General features: G+C 40.4%; 1 long non-coding RNA gene across 1 annotated transcript in view; it reads right to left on the bottom strand.

Annotated features, from left to right (window-relative positions):
- The window catches only part of LOC122424745, a 72,773-nt gene extending 58,196 nt beyond the window's left edge, over positions 1 to 14,577 (bottom strand). Inside the window, exon 1 of the long non-coding RNA XR_006264517.1 lies at positions 14,466 to 14,577. This is a non-coding gene — a long non-coding RNA (uncharacterized LOC122424745). The remainder of the gene's footprint in view (positions 1 to 14,465) is intronic.
- Between the last annotated feature and the right edge of the window lie 2,137 nt (positions 14,578 to 16,714).

The raw sequence follows: 16,714 nt of genomic DNA on the forward strand, positions 1-16,714 counted from the left end.
GGGTAGCATAAGTAGGTGCCCTTGGCAGCAGGGAGCACGTCAGAATGCAGAGAGAACAGAGGAGCCTGACGGAGCTGGGGAGCTTGGCCAGGGCAGCCAGGTAGGACCTACTGGGCCATGTCAAGGGTAGATAAGATACAAAGGCCATCAACTGACATAGATGAAACAAATCATTCTGCTGTGGTGTAGAGAATGTATTGGTAAAGCAGAGCAGAGAGGATGCATGGAGACTAGCACCAGCATCTTACCAAATCACTATTTCTTGAAAGCTCAGGCAAAAGAGTTGCAGTTTTACAGCAGGGATGAGCCTTGAAAACACGATGCTGGACTTCCTTGGTGGTACAGTGGATAGGAATGCACCTGCCGATGCAGGGGACACGGGTTCAGTTCCTGGTCCGGGAGGATTCCACATGCCGCAGAGCAACTAAAGCCCATGCACCGAGAGTCTGGGCTCTGCAGCAGGAAAAGCCACCGCAAGGAGAAGCTGATGCGCTGCAGGCAAGAGTGGCCCCTGCTTGCCACGAGAGAAAGCCTGCACACAGCAACAAAGACCCAGTGCCAACAAAAATAAAGAAAACACAATGCTAAGTGGAAAAAGCCGGTCACAAGAGGCCACAAGTTGAATAACTCCATCTACATGAAATGTCTGGAATAGGTAAATCCATAGAGACAGAAAGATCAGTGGTTGTCAGGGGCTGGGGTGAGAAGGGACAGAGGAGAATGCTAGTGGGTACCGAGTTTCTTTATGGGAAGATAAAAAATGTTTTAGAAATAGATAGTAACAAGGGCTGCACAACTTTGCTAATATACTGAAAACCAATGAACCGAACATTTCATAAGGGTGAATTTTATGGCATGTGAATTATATCTCAAAGCTGTTACCAAAAAAAAAAAAAAAACAAACCTCCTATTATGCCATGGGAGAAAACAACTTCTAAATCTCTAAGCAAAAATAAGGTAAAGAACTGACTTTTTAAAGTCTTTAATTTTAAAGTCATGTTTTTTAAAATGCTTCTTGCATTCTAAAATTCAATGAGCCAAAATTTAACAATTATATTGAAAAAGGCATTTAAACACGAACAGCTGATCAATGATTTAGAGAGAGAGCCTTATAATTCCAAAATAGTTTTTTTTGTTTGTTTTTTTAATCTAAAAGCACCAGCCACTGGGAATTAGATCAATTGGAATTTTACTATTTTTGTCAATTCAGTCAAATAATGGATTTTAACTTTCAGCACGATTTTAATTTTCTACCCAGACAGCCACTTAGCAGATAGGTGATATTAATCCTGATTTCCAACTTCAGCTTTCTGTATGAATTTAATGGGGGAAATAATTGTGCAAGAATGTGTTTTAAAACACAAATCTCAACTACCCTATTATTACATTTACAGCTGATTACCATGTGAATTGCTTTTATGCTATGCTAGAATATCACTAATACTGCTCTTTCAAGGAGTACAGTATGAAGTAAAGGATGTATGCAACAGCCTCTAACAACGATGACACTGGCTAACACTTAGTTTTAAATTCACATTTACATTAAAATTATTATCTAAGAAAAAGTAACATGTGGGGCATTTTCTACACCAGGACTCTTTTTGGTATATGTGAAAATACAACTCAAAACAACACAGTGGAAATACAACACACTGACTTTCTTAACTGCAAAGTTCAGTGGTGATGCTTCCATCAGGCACAGCTGGATTCAGGGCTCCCAGGCTGGTTTTCTGACAGACTGGTTTCATTTTCAGACCCAAAGGTTGTCCCTCCTGATGGCAGGATGGGAGCAGCAGCTCCCCCCGATGCTCTCCCGCATTCTTAAGAGAAGACTCACTGTGGCTGCCAGGTTCTAACTGAACCCTGCGCTCAGTCTTGGACCACCCACCACACACAGCAGGATGGAGCATGCTGACTGACTCACGCCCAGGTCACACACACAGAATCCCATTCCAGCCGTACAGACTGACAACAGGGGGAGAATGAATCCTAGGTCACACACACAGCCCTGCAGGACAGAATCCCATTCCAGCCGTACAGACTGACAACAGGGGGAGAATGAATCCTAGGTCACACACACAGCCCTGCAGGACAGAATCCCATTCCAGCCGTACAGACTGACAACAGGGGGAGAATGAATCCTAGGTCACACACACAGCCCTGCAGGACAGAATCCCATTCCAGCCGTACAGACTGACAACGGGGAGAATGAATCCCAGGTCACACACACAGCGCTGCAGGACAGAATCCCATTCCAGCCGTACAGACTGACAACAGGGGAAGAATGAATCCTCCGGGTAGGGGTTTGGGGGTGGGAAACAGCAAGTATTGCTACTAGAAAGAAGGATAATGGAGACTGGAAGGGAAAATAACAAATGTCACCTTCAAAGATGGGGCCATTTCCAGTTAAAGATGGGCCAACAGATAGGGCATGGGGAGGCAAACTGACAATGAGTTGGGAAGTACAGTGGACCCTTCTGAGGGTATCGTCACACTGGTTTCCCTCTCTGAGAATTTTTCCATTTGCCTCATGGTTTGAACCAGATTCCTTCTATTTGCCCCTCCACAGCCACTCTGCATCCTTCAAGCCCTGCTTTCTATTCCAGAAGCCTGAACTGAAAGGATGACAGAAACAGTTTCTGGACCCTCTCTCTGACTTTTTGGTTGGGGTTGTTAAGTGGGGAACACCTGCCAAAGATCTAAGGGAAGGAGGAAGGGATCCTTTCAGTCTTATTCTATCCCTCAACCAACCATCATAGCTCCTCCCGACCCCTATCTTCATGGAGATATAACTGAAATGTGACACTGTGTAAGTTTAAGATGGACATGATGATATGACACACACATCTATATTTCAAAATAATTACCACAATAAGGTTAGTTAACATATTCCCCACCTCACATAATTACCTTTGTTGTTCTGGCAGTGGTAGTGAGAACACTTAAGATCTACTTTCAAGTATACAATATGGTATTATTAACAACTGCCACCATGCTGTACATTTCATCCCCTTTTATGACTGCCCTCTATACACAAACTTTTCTTCCTAGCTCTGGTAACCACTCCCCAGGTTGTCCTTTTAGGCCTAGACATGATCAGGACTTCTAGAATACTACATTATTCTTTATGAGTTTTCCTAAACCATGCCCAAAGCTTTGAAAATTGTCCCATAATTAAACCCTCTTTGAATTAGCACATTGGAGTGCACCATCTGTTTCCTGCTGGGACCCTGACAGGTAAGTAATAAACATTGCAGCCATATTCCTTAATGCATGACCTCAATTTACATATTATTCTGAATTCTCACATTTGTTCAGTGAAATAGGCATTCTTAATCCTATTTGATCTAAAACGGAACAGAGGCTCAGAGAGGTTAAGTACCTTGACCAAGATCCCAAAGCTACTAACGGACCCAACAGACACTAGTCTAATTTCTCATTCTGCATGTCCAAGATACATCATCTGTGGCCTGGATCATGACTTCCACTCTTGCCTTCTTATAGTCTTTCTCCTCACAGTAGCCAAACACCACCCAATAGGTCTGCCAAGGTTGTTACCACATGTCAATGAAATAACAAGCAATAACAGTAAAGTGCCTTACAGATTTAATAAATTAGCTCACTGAATATATATGTATGTGTGTGTATATACGTGTGTATGAGTGTGTGTGTGTGTGTGAGTGAGAGATCGATCCTCCGACCACTTTCAGAATCAGACTCCTTGAAGATGGAGGATGTGGAGGAGACTTTGGAGGAACTGATTCTAGGGATCCAATCCTTCTGTACTCAGCTCACCCATCATCTTCTCTTGGAAGTCTTTCTGATACCCCTGGAAGGGTGAGATACCCACTCTAGGCTCCCATAGTATTTATCCTACCCCAGCATTTATCCCATGTTATATAATTATTATTTGCTTTCCTTCTTTTATCCCACATTCTGCCCCATTGTAATTGCCCCTGTGTTTCTCCCTTTCTAGAATACAAACTTCTAGAAGGCAAGAGTCATATCTATTATTTCTGTATCCCTAATGTCTGATATATACCCTTAGCTAGGTGCTAAATAGGTATCTGTTAAATGAGTGACAATATACTTCCGAACAAAACCCATGACAAGGAGTTTCCCAAGATGGGCTGTCAGGGACAAGATTGAAGGGATTCCCTCAAGAGGAAGAAGAGAAACTGTGACTGTTGAGATGACATCTAAACTCTAAAATTACATGATTCTGGATAATAGAGCTCCACAAATTACAGGAACTATGTTTCTTTCAAGGGGTAACAGTTAATAATTTTAAAACCACCTCATGTCATTTTTGCTAACACTGATCAAATAACAAAAGATAACTGTAAATAATAAAACCTAGTTTTTCACTGTTGAAGAAAAAGACTATAATGAAAAATCTGATGGAATTTTAATAAGATCTTTAATGTAGTTAACAGTATAACACCAATGTTAATTTCCTGGTTCTGATCACTACATTACAGTTATACAAGATATTAACATCAGGAGAAGCTGGGTGAGGGATAATGAAAACTTTTTTTCAATTTTCTAAAAAAATTTTTAAATTTACTTTTGACTGCACTAGGTCTTTGTTGCTGCACATAGGCTTTCTCTAGTTCTGGAAAGCAGGGGCCACTCTCTAGTTGGGGTGCTCAAGCTTCTCATTATGGAGGCTTCTCTTGCTGCAGAGCACAAGTTTTAAGGCATGGATTTCAGTAGCTGCAGCTCAGCGGCCCTAGAGTGTGGGCTCAGTAGTTGTGGCCCATGGGCTTCATGGCCCTGGGGCAGGTGGAATCTTCCCAGACCAGGGACTGAACTATGTCCCCTGCATTGGCAGGCAGATTTTTAACCACTACTAGACTACCAGGGAAGTCCGAAACTTTTTTTGAACTATTCGTAAAACTTTTCTCTAAGTCTAAAATAAGTTCAAAATTCAACTGTCTCTGGTACATTCTTTTAAAGTCATACTCTAAGAATCTAACATAGGTGATAAAATTTCACCAAGAAGTACATGGGGGTGTAACACCTTAACAGCTTTCTGTGTTACTCAGGATGACAGAATTTTACAGTTTAAACTAAATCTTGGCAGTCCCAGTCCATTACTCTACTCTTGAGGGAACCCCCTCAGTATTATCCCTGACAGCCTAAAGCCTTTGCTAAAATGTCTCCAAGGACAGCAGTGTACCTCTATCCTAAAAATGAATTACTGGAAGAACAGCTTGAATTGTTGGAAAGATCATCCTCCTTTTACCCACCAAAGTGAAATTAGCCTCATGTTGACTCTCTGGACCCCACATGGTGACCCTTCAGATTCAAGAAAATAGTCAGCATCATTCCAACCTGTGGTTTTTCTTCTTCAAACAAAACACCCCCAATCCCTCTCCAGATGATATAATGATGTTTTAACAGGGGCCACTGATGCTTTGATGCAGTCATTTCTAAACTTTCTTCTCAGCCACAGAACTCCTCATCAAAGAAATTCTCAGGTAGAAGTGAAAGTTGCTCAGTCATGTCCAACTCCTTGCAACCCCATGGACTGTAGCCTTCCAGGCTCCTGTCCATGGAATTCTCTAGGCAAGCCCCTCATGTAGAAGTCAGTATGTAAAACAGATAAAACTTCTCTGCTAGAGGTAGTAGGTGAGAAGACCTAGGGTTATCTGATCTCCTCACCCCTTCCCTTCCCTAGTGGTCCTTAAAGCACAACTGTTGGAACATTTAAAACCTCCAGAATATAAACTCTTCCTTAAACCAAACTCTTCCTTAAACCAAAGGTATGAAAGAGCATGGGCACCTCAGAAACCAAGGCAGGGGTATAGGGAAGATGTTTTGACTACATGCTTTCTATTGTCTCCAATTATACCACATGGACAATCCCTGACTTACCTGTTGGGCCACAAGTGGTAATGATCATGACAATAAGAACTAAGACTTTATATGTATTAACTGAAGAATCCTATGATACAGATCTTAGGCATATCCCATGTTATAAATGAGAAAACAAAGGCCTAACATAGATAAACCAACTTATTCAGTAGAAGTGGTAGAACTGGATTTATAACCTGTATCTCTCTGACTCTGAACTATGCCCTTAACTGCTGTATTCTCCTGCCTCTCAGGAACAGAAATCTTGAAGGATTATGGGACTCCAGCCTACTCCTCTAGCATCCTCACCTATACAATAGTCACTTTACAACCTGGAATCATCCTGGAGTGGATTCACTAGGGAATCCATTGTAAATACTCTACTCCTGACATCAAGCCTCTGCAATATAATCTGTCTCCCTTTCTTCAGACATATTTCAATTCTCAATTTAACAATATCATCTTGGAATCTGAGGTCCTAAGGATTAAGCATTCTTGGAATGGTCGGTCCATACATAAGGAAGGGTCATCTATAGATACTCTTATGCTAATGCCCAGCAGGGAAATGGTTTGCAAGGAACCCAAGCACCCCATGTAGTTCTGACCTATCGCTGTTTTATGCTTTTACACAGGGCAGATGCTCGGTGAGCCTCAGTATTCAGACTCTCCTCCTCAGGTAAGGGCTGGGATGGTGTTCATTTGTTGTAAATGCCCTCCTGTGTTTCCTTTCGGTGGAAACCCCCTACCTTAACACTTCAGTATTTGGCGTTTGCATCATCAGACCTCACTTTCCAAGTTCCACCCCAGAGCACATACTTTGCTGAGCCCAGATAAATAGCATACTAACAGTTCCATGTGATCCTAGCCAGACCAATAAGACTCAATATCAAGACGTGTTGGAACCACTGGAAAAGACATGTCTTTTCCCTAAGACCTCTGAGTTAAGAGATTATAAATCTAGTAGCCATCTTGTTACCAGGAGACTACCAGCTCAATGTTGAAACCAAAGAGAAGAAAGCAAAGTCAAGATATGAAACAGATTTCAGAAATCTTCACTTCAGACACCACATCCAGCTGTGCTTAGGGATGGACTCATTATATTTATGTGAACTAATAAATTCCCTTTGTAGTATAACCCATTCCAATTGGAAGTATGACCTTTGAATTCTCTATAAGCCTCTCCTGCTCATCCTTTATAAAATTATAACCTTCACCATACCATGGTGCTCCCTAAACCCCTTCCTACACTTATCTTTTTTTCCTAAGCACTTATCTAATACACTACAAGCTTTACTTATTTGCCTCATTTATTTTCTGTCTCCCCAACTAAACTCCATAAAGGCAGAGCTTAGGCCTACTTGTTCATAGCTTACCTTGAAAGGAATGACCCCAGAATATAGCAGGTACTCAATAAATATCAATGTTTGTGAAATGAGTGAGTGAGAGAACCTGGAAATCAGATAGTTCTAAATGGTTTATATGGAAATTCTCTTTGAGCATTATCAAGTCAGGATGGAAGCTTCCCCTGTGACCAAACATGAGGCAATTTCTCTTCTAATTTCAAATATATATTTAATAAGCATGTATGGAGCACTTATCTAGCTCATCACTGTGCTAAACACAAAGATAAATACAGTCCCCACCCTCCAGTAGCTTCCAAAGTGATGCTACTGTCTTGCATAATAGCCAGTTGGAGAAGCACCAGCTTTCAAGTATGAACATCCTTCCAGAGGAAGGCAAGGTAGTCTCTGGCCCTCTCCTTCTCCCTCTCCCATGTTTATAGGGTGATCTACAAACTCGAAGTGAAGATTCACAGATATCCCAGTTTGGAAACTGTGAGACAAGCAAAAAAGGGAAAGATACAGCTTAATTAAGGAGAGAAGAGGAGAAATAATAATAATAGAATCTCATCAAGAACAGTGGAACTGACTGTCGCTCCTCATGAGGACTGAACCGGACTCCTCTGGGACCTAAGACACCTTAGCCCTCTGGTTATCCTGTGGTTTCCTCAGCGTCCCCTAGAGTTCTGCTGTTGGCAAAACTCAGCCTTTCTTAGTCAATCTCTGTTTCTCTTGGTTTGCTTGCTCTCACATTCACGCCCTCTTTCCCCTCTTCTTTCCCCCCCTTTTCTTTCCTCATTTCCTTCCTTTCTTCCCTTCCTCCTCCCTCTCACTCCTACTCTTCCTTCCTTCCTTCACTTGTTTGAGTTATAACTGACATATTTTAAAATTCAGCTTGCTGAATTTTTACATATACACACATCTGTCAATTTATCATCACAATTAAAAAGTAAACATATCTGTCATTCCCCAAATTTCCTAAATCTTTTCTTAATCCTCTTTGCCTCTCTCTACTTCCTCTAGCCATGCCCATGCAATTGCTCACAGACAGTACAGGTTGTGGTTTCTAAACTTTCTTATAAAAAGAATCATGCAGTATGTACTCATTTGGTTTCTTTTACTCAGCATACTTATTTTGAGATTCATCCATGACATTGCCTATAGCAATATTCCATTCCTTCTTCCCTGTGGCCTGACAGTATTCCACTACAGGGACATACCACAGTTTGTTCATCCATTTACCTATTGATGGCTATTTGGATTGTTTTTAGTTATTTGACTAGCAATGAATAAGATTTCTACGAATATTTGTGTACAATCTCTGTATAAACACACATTTTTGTTGTGATTCAGTAAATACCTGGGATTGGAACAGCTAGGTCTCATAGGAAGTGCTTGTTTAAACTGTTAAGAAACTGCTGCTGAACTCTTTTCCAAAATGGTTGTACCATTTTACATTCCCACCCAATGTATGGGAGTTCTAGTTGTTCCACACCCCCACCAACATTTGTTATTTCAATCGTTTTTTAACTTTAGCCATTCTAATCAGTATGATGCTACTTACTTGTGGTTTTAATTTGCATTCTCTAGTGAATAATAATGTTGAGTATCTTTTCATGTGCTTAATTGCCATCTGTACATCTTCATTGCTGAAGTACACATTCAAATCTTTTGCCCACTTTATTAGGTTATTTGTTTTCTTATTGTGCTTTGAGAATTCTTTAGATATTTTGGATATAAATTATTTCCCACGTATGTGATTTGTTAATATTTTCTCCCACTCTGTGGTTTACTTTCTCATTCCTTTACAGTAGAAGAAAATCATAATTTGATGAAGTCCAACTTATTACTTTTATTATGGTTCATGCTTTTGATGTTATATCTAAAACATACACTGAACTCAAGGTCACAAGGTACTCTTTTTTTCCTCAAAGAAATTTTACACTTTTTGGTTTTACATTTAGGTCTATGGATCATTTTCAGTCAATTATTGTATATAGTATGAGGTATGGTTTGAGGTTTATTTTGTGGCACATGGATATACAATTGCTCTGCAACAATTTGTTGGAAAAACTGTTCTTTCTCCATTGAACGCCCTTTTGAGGGGCCTTTGTCAGAAAATCTATTAATCAGATATGCTTGGGTCAATTTCTGGAGTCTGTATCTACTTCATTAATCTACTTATCTACCTTGGCTTCAATACCACACTGTCTTGATTATTATAGCTTTACAGTAAATCTTACAATCAGGTATGTTAGTTTAATTCTATTTTTTTTTTTATTTCTTTTGGCTCTTAAAACAATCTGCTGGAATTTCAAATGGGATTACAAAGACTATAGTTTAATTTGGGGAGAATCAGCACTTTAATAATGAATCTTTCAATTCATGTTATGGATTCTCTCTTCATTTTGTGTACCACCTGTAGTTTCTCTCAGCAATGTTTTATAGTTTTCAGTATACAGATCTGTAACATCTTTTGTCAAATTTACCCCCTAAGTATTTCATTTTTCCAATGCAGTGTAAATAGACTTTATTTTGTAATTTTAATTTCCAGTTGTTTGTTGCTAGAAGAGTTTCTTTTTGTTTCATTTCTATTTAGAGCAGATCTTAAAAAACCAAGCCATTTCTTAAGGCACTGGCCCAAGTTGTTGTCTGAGATGTGGAATGAACCCAGTCTAGTCAGCTACAGCTAAGAGTGCAGAGTCATATGGTACAGATCAGGTACATATCTTTGCTCACCTCAGGGATGGTCCAGGGTCACTGACCCTCACCAGGATTGGCCCTTGGTGAACCCATTTCATACCCTGTGTTAAATGACCACAAACAAATCAGTAAAATGATGAGAACTAAATGTTAATTCTGTCCTTTTAAATTTTGCACAGGAAACTTATATGGCTGTTTGGGAGGGCCAGCAAAAAAAGAATCTTGCATTGGAAGTCAAGTATTTATTTCTGTTGGCATCTCTAAATACAACCATATGGTCCTAGAGGCCAGAATGTTACAAATTCCACCTACTACAGGAAGATCTAAATTCCTAGGAGACCATATGTCTAATGATGTATCCCAGCCCCTTAATTTACACTCTCTTTTACAATAAACTCTGCTTTAACTGGTCTGCTAAGCTTAGAAGGCAGCAAAGTCCAAGGGATGCCCAGGGTAAATGGCCAGACTTAGAACTTTGTGACCATACAACTGCCCACCAAAAAAGGATATCTTGAGTCAAATACAATTTTAAAGGAAGGCATTTTTAAGCCGAGTTTTCTTAGTGAATTGTGTTTTTCAGCACATGCTTATGCCTTTTTTTTAAATTCTCATGCATTCATTCATTTCTTCATTCAGCAGTTGTCCATGTAAAGCTAATGTGGATCTCAATACTACGGTGGCGGTAGGGGTGGGAGGTAACACCAAGATTCATAATGCAGGATTCCTGTTCCTAGGTAGGGAAACACACAGACCAGTACAACATGAATAAAGATACAAAGTGGAATATTTGGCACCGTGATTTGTAAAATATAAGGCAGTATCCCAATGTCTGTTATTTCACAGCTCAGAAGCAAAGACAGCACTGTAGAGAGTTGAGAAAGGCCTTCTGGAGAATGGAGGGAGACATGACCTGGTTCAACAGATGCAGAGGAGTTCCTTAACTGGGTGAGAGGACAATGTCTACCCAGTTCTCCAAAGAGCTCAGTGTACTGTGCTGGAGGAACACTGAGAGGAGGATGTGGTAGAGGGATGTGATCAATCACATGTTCAAAGATGGCCACACTCCTCAGCAGGAGACAGAATCTAATTCTCTCCTTGAATGTGAGTGGGCTTTTGTGACTGTTTCAACCAGTAGCAAATGGCAGACACAATACTACTTGGAAGATTCAGTCATAAAATTCCATGTCTGCCCTTTTCACCAGAACACTCTTGCTAGAGCCCTGAGCTACTGTGGGAGAACTCCCAGAGCCCTGAAGGTGCCATGCTACGAGGAGGCCCAGTTAACTTGATCCACAGACTGCATCGAGAAACCCTGACAAAGAAATGTCTAGCTGGCCCTCAGATGCTCTGGTCCCAGCCACCTCTGACTGCAACTGCATGAAACACTTGCAGCCAAACTGCCTAGCTGGGCCTTTCCCAAATTACTGACCCAGAGAAACCATGACAAATAAAGAAACAGCTGTTGTTGTTTTAAGCCACTAACTTTCAGGGTGATTGGTTACACTCAGTAATAGATGATCAGAACAATGAAGTAAGAAGTGACGTGGCTGCTTTTATTTTTTGTCCTTTCATGTCAGATATGGGCTGACTGGGATTTGATGACAAGTCTGATTCCACAGTGCAAAAGAGGTAGTTAGAATACACCCAACAGTAGAAGTAGTATCTAGATAATTGGTCAAGAAGATGGTAGAGGAAGAGGCTTTACAAAGCTTTGGGGACAAGACAGAACCACCACTGAAGCAGGTTGGCCTCACACACAGGAGGCAAAGGCAGAGAATCCACTACCCAAACCCATGCCAAGATTACACGAAAATAAGCAAGTGAAGCTTGAGGAAGTGTGACCTGACACTGAGTTATGAAGATCTAGTTACAGTGTTTCTCCCAACAAGGGATACAGAAGGATCTCAGAGCCTGGAGCAAGATGGGACCTTTGACACCACCTGTGTGGATTAGATGGGAGTCAGATCAGGGGAGGTGCCAATCAGTTTATTTTGTTTCCAGTCAGCCCAGATTAACTGCCTATCCCACTCTACCCTACTTCTCTACTTGGAGAAGGAAATGGCAACCCACTCTAGTATTCTTGCCTGGAGAATCTCCATGGACAGAGGTGTCTGGAGGGTTACAGTCTATGGGGTCACAAAGAGTTGGACATGACTGTGTGACTAAGCACCACTCTACCTATCCTCCAGCAAAAGGAAAAAAAAAGAGGCCAAAAGACCAAGTAAGAAAGTAAGTCTAAGAAAAAAAGAAGGTACTATGCAAAAAGGGAAGATATTATGGATGGCATTCTGGTATAGTACACATTCTCCAAAAAATCAAATTAGGTAACCTATATTAATTTGGCAACATGCATCAAAACATTTCAGGCAACATGGCCAAAAACATCTTTAAAAGAATAGAATGCAAACATTTAAGTAACTGAAGAATGATCAATTTGATCAAATGTTTACAACAGCTACATTCACACCTTAAAAGGGGAACATTCAACAATCTAATTGTCCAACAGATTAGCAAAATTACAGAATAGTATGCAACCTGTTTTGAAAATTACATTATACAACATGAGAAAACACTACCAAAATATTGTTTAGTGTAAAATTTTTCCTCAATAGCACATTCTGGGCCTGTTCCTTTAAAGATACCTGTAAGAATTCCTCATACCAGTTGGTACTCAAGAAATGTTGGTTCCCTAAATGAATTCTATAGTTAATTTTCAGTGAGGACCTATTACATGCCAGGCATGGTTTTATGTTCCCTCCACATAATCTCTTTCACCTCCACATAATCCTAGGAAGTAGATACTATTACCATCCCTGTTTTGAATGGGTGAAAATAGTGGCAGAAGATTAAGAAATATGCCCAGTAAAATGGTAACACTGGGGCAGCTAGGGACACACAGTCTGGATCCACAATACAGTATTGTCTCTTAAGCTAGAAAACTCCTAAAATAAGTAATCTTTGAAAAACTAAAATTTAGTTTTGTCCCCATCAAGACTTTATTTACCCTCAATCATCAAGAAAAAAAAGTAGTAGTAATATTCACTAGGTCGCATGATTATTGGCAACAAATCTTTCAGAACTAAGAGCAGAGGGAATGGTAACCAAGATTCCAGAATGAAGAAGGAGAAGGTGGAAGGATCCAAGTATATTCATTATTTACATTTTTTTCATTTTCTTCACTGGCCTGGGGAAATAGAGAAAGCAGAAGGAAGGAGGATAAAAAGGAAAGCAAATCTGTTACTAGGTACTTTGGAATCATTACACAGGAAAGATATCAGTAAAAACATTTTAAATGCATTATCTTGGGGTCTTCTACTTGCAGATTCATTTTATCTCCCTACTTATCTGTATGCATTTGTTTCAGCACCGATTACACTGGCGTAGTTTGTCATAAATTAATTAGGTCTGTTCAGGAAATTTTAAAAATCTTACCACCAAGAATTAAGATGAAATGAGAATAAAGAAACAGCTGATCACCGTCCCCTCAAGAGACTATCTCATGCTGTTTCTCAGTTGTTTCTAGACTCAGGTTAAGACCCCCAACTCGAAAACAGGATTAGTGCCACATACACATTTGCCGCTTGAAATGGGGATGGCGCCAGCAAGTCGCTATTTCCCTCTCACACCTCCCCATTTCTCTGTCAGCATTGGGAATTGGGACCGACTTGAGGTGTGGGTGGTGGAGAGTGGTAAGTATTAACCAAAATTACCCCTCCCTCAACTTCTGCATGGCACTCACGCATTATTATGCCACCCTAACGCTCTCCATACCGTCCAAGGGGAGAGCATATGGAGCCTTGCAATATATTTTACTTCATTTCTCCCTTCATTCTCACACTCAGAAAGAAACAGGTAAGGTTAGATAAAATTGCTACTTAATAAGGTGTTACTGAGTGTGTAATTGCTCCCAGAGTGTTTTTAGAGTGATAGTCCGCCGGTAGGAGCCAAGTTTGCTATAAGGAAGCTCGCTAAACTGCCCAACGACTGCAATTCCATTCATTTGTGGTTGAGGAACACACCAAAGATTAAGCAGTATCTTTTACTAAAATACTTTTCCTCCCACCTCATTTCAAACAGGTCAGCAAATTCAGAAGTTCAAGGTTTCAGTCCTTAAGTTGCGAGGGAACAGGTTCTGAAGTCATTGCTAAAGTGACTTCAGAACCTCCTTTCTAGCAGTAGAAATTTACTAGCAAGCACATGTGATCTTCAACGGGGCTGAAGGCAGAATCAAGGCACTGTATAATTTTTTCAGAGCTTAAGAAATCTTAAAGATCATGATTGCGTTCACGTGCCCTATTTCACAAAGTAGGTCACCCAGCTGGAAGTGGATGTTAGTTCTGCTGTTAACTTACTCCTCTTCCTATTTTCTCCCCAACAGAGACATGGCAGACCCAGAACAATGTCGTGGTGGGCGGAGGGATGGGCAGTCTGACTTGGCAGGTAGGCTTCTGCTTAAATTGACACAGTTCTCACTTGGCATTAAAGTTTCTCTTGATGAAAACCGTGCCAATTTCAGAGCCTCAGAAATGGTTTTAGCCCTTCCCCACCCTCCCCCACACATACCTTGTAGCTTTAAGCCTTTCCTTCAAAGCTCTGTCCAGAGGGTACCAGGTGGGGACTGTCCAGACCTCCCCATTCTCCTGCTGGACGCTCTTGGAGGTGGCGTAGAGCTACCCTACAATCCCTGAGTTTTGGTTTCCTCTTGAATGTGTCTAAATTGCGCAGTTCACATCAAGGTGTTCATCAGAGAAGCACCGCCCGGAAACGGCAACTGTTTCCTCACTTCCGGTCATGGGACTTTCACTTCCGCAGGAGATAACGTAGCTAATCACGTCGCGTTCACCTGCTTTCCCAGCGTCCTTTTCAAAGTGCTTTGGTCAGGAGTGCAGGAAAAGCAAGGAAACTCGCTGGTATATCTGCATGTCTAGGTAACGGAGTCTATGAGAGGCCTCAGCTTTTGCGGACTCCTGTCAATTTCCGGGGAGTCAGATGGATTTAGGGACTAGGACTACAGCCTCGCCACCCACCATCTTTCCAATCACTCTAAAATCTTGGAGGAGCTATTTTTTTCTGCTTTGGGAGTTTTCTCCAGAGCCTCCACTCTGGATTTTATTACTTTAATTTAACCTCCTTTGTTCTGTTGCTTTAGGTGAATTATTTTTGCTTATTTTTACAGTGGCACTCGAGGCTATACCCCCTGCGAAAGTTCACCAAGGTCAGGACCCTCCTGTTCATTTCATCTTTGCAAATGCCATGGACAGTGTCTGGAGTAGGTAGGCAGTCTACAGCTATTTGTAAAAATGAGTAATTGTGAGGTATTCAAAGGATATGAATATCTATTTTTTTAGTCTCCACAAAGTGAGCTATGAAATTTGAGAGGGGGAAGGGGAGGAGGTGGTCTAGTGATTTGCTTTGTACATTTTACTGTTTACATTTACTAATATGCATAATTAAACACTGTGTGTCCATGGAAAGAAAAAAAGTGATAAGTCATGGTAATTGGAAAGGCCTGATTACAAGTCTCTAAGAGTGAGAATGTTCACAGAGGGATCATGAGTTAGCAATTCAGCTGTTGCCTTCTAGTTCTTCATTTATAAGCAGCAGAAAACTTTGAGTAAATAGCTCAAGTGAAAATGGGAGGTGGAGGTTCACTGTAATGCTGCAGAAATCTCACAGAATCCAAGAAGAGGAAACAAAGCTTAGTTAAACTGTATGCAGATCAGAACAGGGAGAACAGAAAAACCAAGATTTCTTGACAAGAGTTTTCTCATTTCTTCATCTCAGAGTCAGCGCCTTCACCTTTCTCACACTTAGCTTCCTCTGTCTAGTCATCTTAGGCAATATCCAGCAGTGATATCCTCAGATTCCAGATTATTTGGGGACTCTAGTGCTCATCTTCTATGACAACCTCTCTGAGAGGGTATGTGAGCAGCCCAAATCATCTGACTTTTTTAGTGTTGCCTTAGAAGTCATAGATAGGTGGCCAGCCAATGGAGTGGCCATCTTCAGGTCAGATGTTCACCTCTAGTCCAACCTGCAGGCAAGGAGGGCAAGGAAGGAGGAATATATATTACCTAGAAGGCTTTATGAGTAGATTAGACTATGAAACATATCTAGTAGTTTTATATTTCTAGTAGTCTATGAATTCCTCAGTTTTAGAGGTGGTGTTCTATTCTTTGTATGCTTGGCTGGTACATAGTAAATATTCAGCAACTATCTGATGAATGACTGAATGATGCATGGATGAGACTGACTGTCCATTAAATTCTTTGAGATACCATGAGACACACAAGAGTATTGATAATCAAAAAAACACAAAGAAAAAAGACAATAACAAGGGTAGACAAGGATGTAGAGAAGCAAACCTTCATACATTACTGGTGAGAAGATAAAATGATGCAACTTCTTTGTAAAACAGTTTATAACTTTCTTAAAATATTAAATATAATTTAACATATGACACAGCATAGTCAGTTCCAGGTATTTAACCAAGAAAACTGAAAAAATACATCCATATAATGGCTTGCACACAAGTACTCATAATAGCCAAGAAATAAAAACAACCAGTGAGTGGGTAAATTAAATATGCCATTTTCATACAATGGAATACTATAAAAATGAAGTGCATATTATTAAGTGTTACAATGGAGGTGAACCAAAAAATATCATGCTGAGTAAAAAAAGACAATTACAGAAAACCACATATTATACGATTCAATTTATGTGAAATGTTCAGAAAAGACAAATCTGTAGAGACAAAATAGATTAACAGTTGCCGAAAGGTGGGGACGGAAATAAGGAGCAACCGCAAA

This window comes from Cervus canadensis, chromosome 22 (assembly GCF_019320065.1).
Source record: "Cervus canadensis isolate Bull #8, Minnesota chromosome 22, ASM1932006v1, whole genome shotgun sequence".
NCBI lineage: Eukaryota > Metazoa > Chordata > Mammalia > Artiodactyla > Cervidae > Cervus > Cervus canadensis.